The sequence below is a fragment of the Vigna unguiculata genome, chromosome 9, assembly GCF_004118075.2.
Source record: "Vigna unguiculata cultivar IT97K-499-35 chromosome 9, ASM411807v1, whole genome shotgun sequence".
NCBI lineage: Eukaryota > Viridiplantae > Streptophyta > Magnoliopsida > Fabales > Fabaceae > Vigna > Vigna unguiculata.
Genome location: NC_040287.1, coordinates 5,376,731 through 5,389,897, shown reverse-complemented (window position 1 = coordinate 5,389,897; position 13,167 = coordinate 5,376,731).

The following is a 13,167-nucleotide window of genomic DNA, read 5'->3' as shown; positions in this document are numbered from 1 at the left end:
ATGTATTATCTTCCTTTATATATATATATATATATATATATATATATATATATATATATATATATATATATATATATATATATATATATAATACATTAAAATAATATAATATAAAAATGTAATATTTAAAAAAAAATTATCTTAATTTTTAATTTAGAAAAAGTCGATTACTAAGTTAGCTCGTTGTTACCTATAGTTGGTTCCTTAGTTTGACGAATTAACTAAACCAGGTTCACGGTTTAAAATTTCAATCTAGTCCACTAAATTTGACATAGTAATCATGCAAACTATAACCTATTTTGCCACTTTTACATTAGAAATATTTATAAAAATTAATGCTATTTTAAAATTGAAGTTATTTTTAAATAAACAAAACAAATAAAACATTAATAATTAACAATTAAAAAATTAAGAATTCATATTTAAAAAGATATTTTCATTAATTTGACCCACAAATCTAAAATACCAGATTGAATGTGCAAAAAACTTAATTAAAAGTAAATTTAAATTAAATCATATTAATATTAACTTAAATTTTTCTATATTGATTGAGAAAAATATTGTATTTTAAAATATTTTAGCATATGTTTGAAAAAATAATTTAGATAATTATTGTTTTCTAGTGTAACTGAAACATAGATGAGCTTTCGGATGTGATCATGTTAGAAAGCTGAAAAAGAAATACTCCATGAGACAATACATGTAACCTTTATTCTTATTCTTATAAATTAAGGTCTTAAATTATTTGTTCACAAATGAGAATTTAATTAAAATAATCAGTGAAATTTAAATTTCTAATTGATATTAAAGAACCAAATGTTCATATCATATAAAAATAAAGACTTATTCTATTATATAAAAAAATAACACGTGAATACATAATTATTTATTAATGTAAATGTGTATGTGTGGCCACTTCAATAAAAATTATTTAATATTATATTTATAAAACAAAAATAAATAATTTTTATAATTTTTATAAGTAGTTTTTATTTATTTATTTATTTATTATAAATAATTATTTTAGTTTAGAAAAATTAGTTAAATGTAAAAAATAATTAAAATAAAAAATTAAAATAATTGAACTGTAAAACCTCTTTTATTTTTTTTTCTTCTTTTAAAACTCAACTCAGTTTTTAGAGAAAACATAAACGTAAAATTCATTCTTCTCTCAAACAACTTCTCTTTGAAAAGAAATTTTTCATCTCCTTTCTTTATAAATTACCCAAAACTCATCATTTTCTTGATCAGAGATTGGGGTTGCATTCATACGACAAACTCGTCAAGTCTAACCAAATAAATTCTCCATCTAGGTAAGTCAAAATGTTGGTCTCCTTTGATGCCCAATTTGTTTTTGGGTTACATGTACTCTTAGAGCCTATGATTTCACTCTTTGCTAATCAATGACTCTTTTGGCTCGGTCTAAGTGTGTTTTTGATGTCTCTAGGTTAAGGTAGAGGGTTCGCGAGTTCGAAGGTAGTTTAGGATTTTAGTGCTCAAATCATCTTAGGGTTTTCTTCGTTTCAATCTTGGTCTACACTAAAGGTAAGGGAAGTTAGCTTAAATTTTGCGTTTTATGGGTGTTTGCGATATTTAGTACTTTGTCTGTATTGATGGATTTGGTGTGGGTATGACTAGATGTATTATGTTTGGTTAGATTGATAATTATTTGTAGAATGTGTATGTGACTCTGACTGAGCTAAATAAATTCTCTCTGTGAAGCTTCAATTTGAGCAATCTGACATTTGTTGTGCCTAAAATCATGAAATCTATCATCATAAAGATGTTTTGAACTAAGGATTGGCTCGAGGAATGTTAGATTTCACAAATCAAGCTCACAAAGGAGTTTCTATGATCTGTCATGACGCTGGGTGCCAGTTTTGGAAACCCAAAACATAGGCCACTACACGTGTGGTGTCGGGTGCCACCCTCTCACCGCCAGGCGGCACTTTCTGGCATTGGACACTATCTAGTTTTTCAACATTATGTCCTCTTCGTAAAATAAACATTTTCGTTTTGTTAATCGTCAGATAGAGCTGAAATTTTGACAGCTGATCTTATACACATGATTCTTCACCTTGACCCATGAGATCTTTGTTTTGAAGTATATGGTTAGAGAAATGATTTTCACTGTTTTGATGTACTTTATGTATCTATATGTTTGAGATTGTAATTGATTGAGATAAATCTGTTTATATGTGAATATGAAAATGTTATTAAGGATGTATATGATTGTGAAAGTATTGTTGTGAAACTATGATGATAATGGGTTTGTCAATATATATATATATGGCCTAGTTTATGTGGTAAGAGTAGGAGGAGGTCCTAGTCTATGACAGAATAATGGCCTTAGATAACGATGGATTAACCTTGTGTGTGGTAGGGTAAAACTCATTGATAATGACTATGCAGAGTAGTAGAGGTTACCACAAGTGCAAGTCTCTAATGATTCTGATTCCAAATGTATGTATCTAGATAATTGAGTTTAGTGTTAAATGTTTGTGTGCAATTATGTGAATTGTTGTAGTTTTTTCATGTATGTCTTATAATTGATATGATTTAAATGGTCTTAGGATAACTCTTTTGTATACTATCTTACTCTTGCATTTTGTGGTCTTATGTTATTTTCCTCCTTTACAGTGGTCACCATTATGGTGGGAGCAGATGAAAATGCAGTTTTAGAGACACCTCTAAAGGATGAGAATTTTGTTGTTAGAGTTATGAGATTGCAACAGATGTATGAGTGGTTAGTATATTTGGTATAAGGATATTTTTGTAAGTTTAGTGTTGTTGTATAAATGGTATATTTTTATAGTTTGAACTCTTAAAGGACTACATTAATATATTTTTTATTACATTAATTTGTCTTTGAATATTATTATGAAATCTTATTTTATTGGTTTTATACTACTAAAATGGATGTTACATGAAAAAAAAGAATAAAATTGATAATGTAATTATTTTAATTTAAAAAATTATTATTTAAAACTTAAAATAGAAAAGAAAATGTATATATAAAAAAGAAAAATCCTTTATACAATGGTGGTATAAATGTAAAGATTTTATGTATTTCTATATTGATACTAATTAATATAAAATAAATTATCTAAAAATTTATATCCTTTTTATATTACATGTTATTTATGTGTATTTAATAGAAGAATGAGAATTTAGAAAAAACTTTTTTTAACACATTTTTTTATTGTTCATCTATCCTAGAAGTTGTGTTTGACAAGCTTTATAAAATACATCTCTATAAATAGTTTTAAACCTTATCTATTTGCGTTTATCAAACAAAGCTTCTAGAAAAGATTTTGAAATTTTTTAATATACAATTAGACCCTCCCTTCTTAGGTATTTCATCTATTTTTCACATTTGCTACTAGAGTTTCACCTCTAAATTGTTGAGTGTCTTACTATGTCTAAAGGGGATATTCACATACTTGGCATAAAAGCACACTTGACCGCTAAGACAACATCCATCACAAGACAACAAACATTTATAGGGGGAAGACTACCACCATTGAAAAGATAAGATAAAGATGTACATCAAATCCTAGCACTATCAATTATTATTTATCAAAAACATAGGAGATATTGTATTCAAAAGTCCAAAAGAGGACTCAACACAAGATGAGTGATCAAATGCAACTTAATGTCAAATCAAGGTACACTTTAATTTGTGCTTTGTCAAAAAATAAGTATAAAAAACTTTGCTAGTTAAGAACTGCCAAGGAGATTTGAGAGTCCTTAAGGATCAAATACGAAGGGAATGAAGATGTTTAATTAAGGAAAGTTGTCACCCTCACATGCTAGTACAAGTCTTCCAACATGAAGGATGGTGAGACCATAAACAAGATGCTTGGAAGAATGCATATTCTTCTCAACGAGTTGGAAGTTTTAGGGCAAATTTTATCAAAGATCATAGCACCTTAAAGTTGTTGGACAATGTGTATAAGGTTTGGGAGCCAAAGACCACCATTATCTAGGAAACACAAGATCTAAAAAAGCTTTATGTGAGATGAGTTTGCAGAGGCACACATTACATTAGTTTTGGCTATAATTTATCGATGTAAATGCGTCAATCACTAACACAAAAAAAACCTTTATAATGTCACTCATTTGAGTTAGAATACAAAAAAAATAATGTAAAAAATTATCAGTGACATTTTTTTTAATTAACTCAAAAATGACGTCGACCTCCATTGCAACATACATCTAAATCAAATTTGACGTCGGTCTCCTCTATAACGGACATCAATTGACGTCAACTCCCTCTATAATAGAAGTTAATTGGCGTTGACCCTCTTTGTAACTGACGCCAAGGATTTATGATGTCGGTCACAACTTCATATGACGTTAAACTCGTTTTGAAAACATAAAAGAAACAACGCGAGATCATTTAGGCGAAATCTTTTCACTATTTTATCTCTTCCTCGTTTACGCTAAAAGAGCTCCTAGCGATGGAGCTTCATCTTCAATCCTTGGAGCTTCATCTTCAACCCATTTCACTCCATGTTAAAGTTATGATGGTCGTTTGGTTCAAAATTTCATTCTCTCTGACTATATTACGCAAAGGTTAGTGTTTTCTCATCTTCTTTCCCATTTTTAAGGTTTTTTAAAATAGCTAGAGTGTTCACAAATTACATATTGGTCTCAAATTTATGGTTGTGATGATGAAAATTTTCAAAAGGTCATAACTTTTGTTACGAAGGGGATTGGGGTTTTGGAATTTTTAAAAGTTCATCGTTAAGTATTTTTCACCAATTTTTATATACTTTTCAGCTTTATTCGAGATGCCCAAAGTACTTAGAAAATTTTGATTTTTTTTGTGTGGATGTATCTTGTATTGTATATTAATTTTCCATTGGTTTAGTAGAAGAAACTATTGACGAATTTTTTTAAGAAAATAAACCCACAAATTGAAGTTTGTTATCTTTGAACAGACGTCAATTTAACCTCACCAATTATGACGTTGAAGCTTCAAAAGACGTCAAAAGCCTAAAATACCATATGCTAGAAGTTTTTTTGTTAGTGAATGGCAATTGCATTGGCTTAAAAATTGATGTAAATACTTATAAATAACATGTAAAATGTCTTTTTTGTAGTATCGAGACTAAAACCTATAAATTATTTGAAATAATGCACACTCATCTCCATATCAATGGTGATTCGCTAGAATGAAGTTCAATAGGTAATGTTCCGGTACATCCAATAAGTCTCACATTGCTTAAGAGTCAAGGTCAAGCGTAGTTTAAATATTATTTCCTCCTTCAATCTTTCAAGGCGTCTTTTAAGGACAAAACTGTGACGGAGCTCAACGCTCCAAAGCGGACAATACATTAGAAACACGATAGTTGATCCTGGCGATGAGCCGAGGTCAAGCGCAGTTTAAATACTCATTTCACCCTTCGAGGCATCTTTTAAGGACAAAACTATAACGGAGTTCAACGCTCCAAAACGGACAATACCTTAAAAAATACGGTGGTTGATCCTGGTGGTGTTGTCAAATTTCAGAACAGGTAATAATAAGGTTGTTGTTAACTAAAACACAAACTAATTTAAATAAATATTGTTTCATTCATATGGCAAGGTTTATTATACATTATTGGCAATAAAGTTGATATATGTGCATCATTGTCCTTAATTTTTTAAAATACACTTAATAAATTCTATGGTAATTATTGTAGAGGTGTAAATAATAAAGATCATAATATATCTTTATATCTTTTACATCTAGGTGAACAATAATGATTTGACGAGAACAAATTTAAGTCTTTTCTTAAATTTTAACAAGAACATTCAATATATCTTACCTCGATTTTGTGTAATTTTAATATATTTATAAGAAATTTATATATTAGTCGGACATCGACACGTTGTCTCTTATTGTTTATGTTTCAATCATAATATTCTTATTTATCAATAAACCACTCTAATTAATCTTACTTTCAGATATAATTTTATCTCGCTTATATTAAAATCATCATAAATATATCTCTTTTATAAATTACAATTGAATATTATGTATAATATCCCATTCCTTAATACATATTACAATCAGGTCCTTATATAATTCGACAATACTCTAAACAATACAAAATTCTTCCATCTTAAACTTTGTTTATTAATGTGGTTAATATATAGAGTACATATACACATTATTACATTATCATTATATGATTTCTTCCATATCAAATACTGCTCATTTAACTTTTAAAACATCTTACAACATTCAATATCTTTTAATTGAACAATATATTTTTGAAATTCACAATTAAATAAAAAATTTATTTCACATATATCATATGTATTAAGGAATGAGATATTATAAAAAAATTTATTTACACTAATTAAAATTTATTAACACTCTCTAAAAACATGTCTCTTTTAACAATTAATTTTAGTGACTAAAATTTATTAGTCACTATAGTGACCAATTTTGATACCAATTTAAAAAATAAAATTATTAGTTACTAAAATAATTACTATTTTGAATAAAAAATTATAATTTATCGCTATATTGATTACTAATTAATTAGAGACTAATTTAGAAACCAACTCCTTCTAGTATCAAAAACCTTGGTAGCTTATATTTAGTGACCAATTTTCTTTAGTAGTTAAAATCTTGGGTTAAATATGTTTTTGGTCCCTCAAGTTTGAGCGAAATTTGGGTTTAGTCCCTCATCAAAACTTTTGATCAATTTAGTCCTTCATCTTCTAAAATGCGTGAATTTAGTCCTTTTAACCAAATTTTGTTAAGTTTATCTGACATTTCAAGCGCATTTCATGATAGTATTTAAATTATTTATACTGTTTAACACATTTTTGCTTCAATGTTAACTTAAATACTATCATGAAATGCGCTTGAAACGTTAGATAAACTTAACAAAATTTGGTTAAAAGGACTAAATTCACGCATTTTGAAAGATGAAGGACTAAATTGGTCAAAAGTTTTGATGAGGGACTAATTCCAAATTTCGCTGAAACTTGAGGGACCAAAAACATATTTAACCCTAAAATCTTAGTAGTTAAATTTTAGAAACCAATTTAGAGAATAATTATAAATTTCTATTCATATTAATAATTCTTTTAGTAATCAATAATTTTTTTATTTTGTAAATTAACATCAAATTAGTCACTATATTGACTAGTAACTTTTGATCACTAAAATTAGTTGTTAATGAAATTTTTTCTTATAGCGTCTGTCAATAAAAGTTAAAGTTGTTTTACTATAATTTTTAAAATACATAAATACGAATTATTTATCATAAAATTTTAACAAATTTTAATCTCGATAATCATGAAAATATCAAACTAGAATTTAATACTTTATGCATGGTATTTTATATCAAACTTTTTCTTTTATTGTTTCACGTATATGTCGGAGAAAATTGTTGAATCCCACCACTTGACACATACAATGGATACAAATCAACGTAGTCGGCAGTTAAGAATCTAAGGGCCTCGTAGGTTAGTTATTCGTTATCTCTTTGGATATGGTTGTTAGCATCTGTGGGATAAGGACCTTTAAAATTCGATAATAAGATATTAGAATCCCTAAGTGTCGGTCAAAAAGACGAAAGTAGGATATTTTTGTGGTTCTCTAAAAAGAACACAAATTACTATTGCATGGGTGTGAAGCCAAGAAAAAAGGAGAAGATAATCGACATGTCCAATGTTGTGTCCTCTATTTGAAACTATAGACAATAGAGTGAGACATTATGAGTGATTTCCATTTATTCACCTTGACTCAGACATTAATTAAAGCTAGAATTGAAGTTGGTGAAAAAGTGCACCTAGTATATTACACTAATATAGAGTTTATTAAGGTGGTGGGGAATACGTGCATCATCACACGCGGTATTTCACTTTCCACCACAACATTAGTACAAAAATGCCATAAATATATAACATAAGATAAGACACTTGCTAGACCCAAGTAACCAAGTATGATAATTTTATTTAATTTTAAATTTCATTTAAAACATTTTGAAATATAATCAAAGATGAATAATATAATAAAAATGTAAAGTATATAAAAATTTAAATAGAAAAGTTTATATGTAAATAAAAACTATAAAAGTTTAAAATTGTTGTTTGGCTTAGGAGGCAATGGAGCCATTTGTATGAATCACAGTGTTTTATTCTTGAAAATAAGAAAACCTTGAATCTAATTCAAAATTAAACAAACTGAATTATGACTTCATTGTTAAGAACAAAATACAAATTGAATTAAGGAAGCAATTATTTTTCATGACAAAATATAGGTTTCAACAAATAGAAAAAAGTAGAACATGCTAAAAAAAAACTATTAATGCATCAAAACTTTTCAACAATAATTGTGAATTACACAAGAGATCAATCCTTAATCTTCATCTTCCATAGGGGATGAAGTATAAAATTCAATATTGTAAAGAAGAAGAAAATAAAAGAGAGAAAAAAGAAAAACTATTCTTTAAATCTCTAAAGTTGCCTAATGAATTCCATGGAGAGATGTAGGCTTGTCTCTTAGAGAGGTATATATATAGAGAGAGTTATGCCAACAAAGTGATTACAGAAACCTAAACCTAATTAACCAAATTAAAATGATGGTTGATCTTGATTAACAAGTATCAAGTCCAAAACACTAAATACAGGTATGAAAAACACAGATATCCTGAGTAAGACTTTATAGTCCCATTTATAAATTAAATATATCCTGATCTTGTCATTGAAATAATAACATCTTACATATCAAATTAAAGCCCCAAATATTAGCTTTCCAATGTCATTGAAACAACAAAAAATTCAACCTACAAATCTACATATCAACAAAGAAAAGATAAATAGTCAAAGGCTTAAAATTTGAAATTGAACAACAATGACAACCAAACCTCAAACAAACCCAATTATCTATGAAATTAGTTGCAAATATCTATATATGACTTTTATAATCCATAATTATCGATTTACATACGAATTTTTTGTTTGTATGTAATATGTAGGTAAATCAGTTTTATCTATATATTTTTGTTCAAATATAATCTATAAATAAATCAATTTTATCTATGAATTTTGTGTGTTACATATGTAGTGATAGAATTATACTTATGAAAATGGGTTAAAATATAAAAATAATTAAAAAAAATAGCAAAACATTATTTTATATAATAACAATAAACAACAAATAAAATGATTAAAAAAAGTAAAAATAATCAAATGTGTGTCTTAGAAATAATTTAACACACCATTGATTGAATTCACAAAAAAAAATCTAATTAAAGATATAATAAGATGAAAATACCTTATAGATTTAAGAAAACTTTTAAAAATAAAACTAGTCAAATTGTTAAAAGATAATGAAAAATATTATGGTAAAACATTCTCATGTGACAAAAAAAATATTAAAAAAACTTTCAAATATAAGACGTAATAAATATTTAATTTACGTACTTTATTTAAATACAATTACACAAAGATCATAATAAAAAAGAAAATATTATACATGTGAATTGGTTTCATGTTACTTTATTTAAATACAATTACACAAAGATCATAATAAAAAAGAAAATATTATACATGTGAATTGGTTTCATGGTAAGCCAACCAATTAAAAATAAAAACAATAACTAAAAGAAATAAATGTTATAAAAAAAAGACCAAAAATAATTATATATATTAAAAAAGGTATGAAGACAATAATCAAGTAAATATCTACATATATATTTTCATTCTCATATCCAATTGAAAAATCAAATATTATTTATATTTATATTCATAATTGATCATTACATATGTCTGGTTAAAACAAAATCCAGATAAACTAATTTATTTGTGGTCTCTGATTCAAACTCTTTCATTTTTAGAAATAACATTATCATTTATTTATTCAATTAGCACAATATTACCTAATTATTCTCTGGTACAAGTGAGTTGAGAAAAAAGATAAATTGAAATAAATAAAAAACTCAATTTGTCACTATTCATTGTTCAGGTCATTCAGTAACGGATTATAGTTATAACCAGGGCCACGACCCCCGACTTTTTTAATTTTTCTTAAATTATATGTAATATATTATTAAGAATTAATGAAATTTAAATTAAATAAATTTCATTTTTTTATAAAAACAATATATAATATTAATAAATAAAAAAATATAAAATTAAATATATTAATATAAAAAACATAAGATATTATTTATTTTTTATTTTATTTAATTTTAGTGGTATTTGTTTTCTATTTTTACATGTTTTCTTTTATTTATCAAGAAAAAATAGGAAATTAAACATAAATTACTCTCATTTTTTATATTTTTTCTTTTATTATTGAAGAAAAAAAATTAAAATATCTTTTGTTTCGGAAAATATTAATTTAAAAGTTAATATTTATTTTTAATCTCATGAGTTTTTGTATATTATTTTATATTTTTATATATTATTTTATATGAATATAAAATGAAAAATAATATATTATACGGTTTGTTATAACTGATTTTAACTCTAATTTAATTATCATAAATTAATACATTCATTTATTTAAGAGTGATAAAAAGGAAATTGCATGCGAAAAAAATCAATTCAACTTCAATGGTTCAATTAGATAAGTCAGTCATTTTTTTTTTTAAGATTGAAAAAGTTACAGGTAAGAAGTTTCATATTTATTTTGTGAAACATAAAAGAAGAAAACATTTTTAAATATGAGAATATCTAAGTTATCATTTAGAATGGGATATAATTTTTTAAAGAGAAACATCCAAGAACATTTCAATATCAATACTAAATTATGTACTCTTGTTTTATTAGTGACAGTAATTAAATATATAAATTTTAAGTATATTATTTTGATCCCTTCAAATTTCTTTTTGTTAAGATTCGCCATTATTCATTTATTCTATTATTTTTCAAATGTATAGATTTTTTTATAAATATTTAATAGACAAAAGATAATCCAACTATTCTTTTACTGTATTTCTTAAATTTATCTTTTAAAATGTTTTTATTTTTTAAAATTTTTTAACAAATTTTTAAGTCTTTTTGAAAATATGATTTTAGTTTTTACTATTTTATGGATGAATATTAGTGATAAAAATTTTAATGGATGGATTAAGTTAAATTTTTATTTAAATAAATATCATTTTCCAATGTATCCTACGAAAAATATTCAAAAAAATTGAATATATTTTTGTTTTTCCAACTTTTGTTTTCCCAACTTGTAGTAAAAATTAGAATTAATTTATCTTTTAAACTTTGACTCAATTTAATCAATTATTTTTAAAGATATGTAAATTTAATTATTTTAATTAAATTTTATTAAAATATGTTTCTAAACTGTCACTGAAGTCGAGTTGTATCAAATTGTGTAAATAATTCAAATATTATCATAAAATACATTTAAAATTTTAAATAAATTTAACAAATTTTAGTTAAAAAAATTAAATTACATATTTCTAAAATTAAGACAATAAATAAATTAAAATTTAAAAATTTAATTATTTATAACTTTTACTTCAAAATAAAAAATATATTTAACCTATTTAAATAATACTCATACAAAAGAAAAAAAAAATCTATTAAATAACTAAGAGACAGGAAGATATGTTCTCATTTCATTCACAGAATCTTTCAGTGACAACTGCTGAACTTTAAGTCAAGCCTCAAATCATTAAGAAAAATTAATATCGCAACCGCTTGCCAAGCCCATGCCGAAAATTAAGCCGACACAAAAGAGTAAAAATATTAATTCAGACGAGAATTGTAGTCTTTTCTTTTATCTTTTTAATGTTTTAGTGGATTTTAATGGACCTTTCTCTTTCAATGATTTTTTACAAATTCACAAAATAATTCTTTTATAAATTCACAAAATTAGATTTATTTCAAAATATGCAAGTCCTAGGAAGAATGATATATTGATACTTTGTGTTCTGGGATAAAAATATAGTATTGTAAAACAATAACAAAAAAACTAAGATTTTCTCTCTCGTTTAATACGACAAGAAAGATAGAAGGGTGAGAAAATGTCCAAAAGTATCTTACATTTTTAATTTGGTGTAATAAATGAGAAGAACTTTTTACTGGTGCAGAGGAAAAAATTGACTCGAACTACGTATTTATATATATATATTTTATTTTATCTCTGTATTCTTGTTATAATATAAAAAAAAAGGCTCATAACATTTTTTTTGTTCTTGTTTCCCCTTTTGGTTCCAGTGACTTGGTCTCTGGTCCTTTTTTGGGTTCAACCTACATATGCAAATGTTATTTTTTTTGCCGACAAACACTCCATAATGCGAGGGACATCTTTTTGTGGTATTTTTGAGTAGTTGGATCTGCAGAAGACTCGCAAGATTCCGTGTTATAATAATACAATGCTATTCAAAATAAACAATTTTTCGTGAAAATGAAAGGAAAGAGAAAACAATAATGCAAATATACGTTGAATCTTCACTTAAAATCTGTATTTTAATCTCGAACGTTTAATATAGATTTAACTAGAATGTAAGTTTATAAATTTTAATAATCATATTATAATATAAAATATTATAATTATAAATCATATAATTATATTATAAAATAAAATGAGTATCGAAAATTTGTAAAAATTATAAAAATATAAAATATATAATAAATACAAAAAATATGTTATAAGAGAATTTTTTATTTTATTTTATTTATATATATATAATAAAATATAAAGTCAAATAATTTTTATAATTTCTTTTTAAGAATAAATCATAAAATTATTAATTTGAGAATTTTTTCTATTAAATATAAATTTAAACAAAATCCAAACTTAAAAATGAGTAGAAGCTTAAACGAATGTTTACTTTCCCAAATTTCTCCACTTGATTTTCTTGTTATAATTTTAATAAAAGCAGTTTGTTAGCATTGGGCCCAATATAGTGCAGAATAAGATAAACACGACCCAAAGAAGGATTATCTTGAGCCATCAACTGAAGTCTTAATGGTGAAGCTTTATAATGTGCCAATGTAATCCAAACAATAGGGATAAGAATAGGAAAAAAGAATATACTCCGTGTGGGATAAGAATGGAGATTATCTCATCTTTATCATCCAAATAAAATTGCAATGCATTCTTATTTTCATTATATATCAAATTATTTTCTCCTCATCGTTCTCATCTAATAACAAATATAATTGTTTCCTTATATTCGTTAGTTTATTATT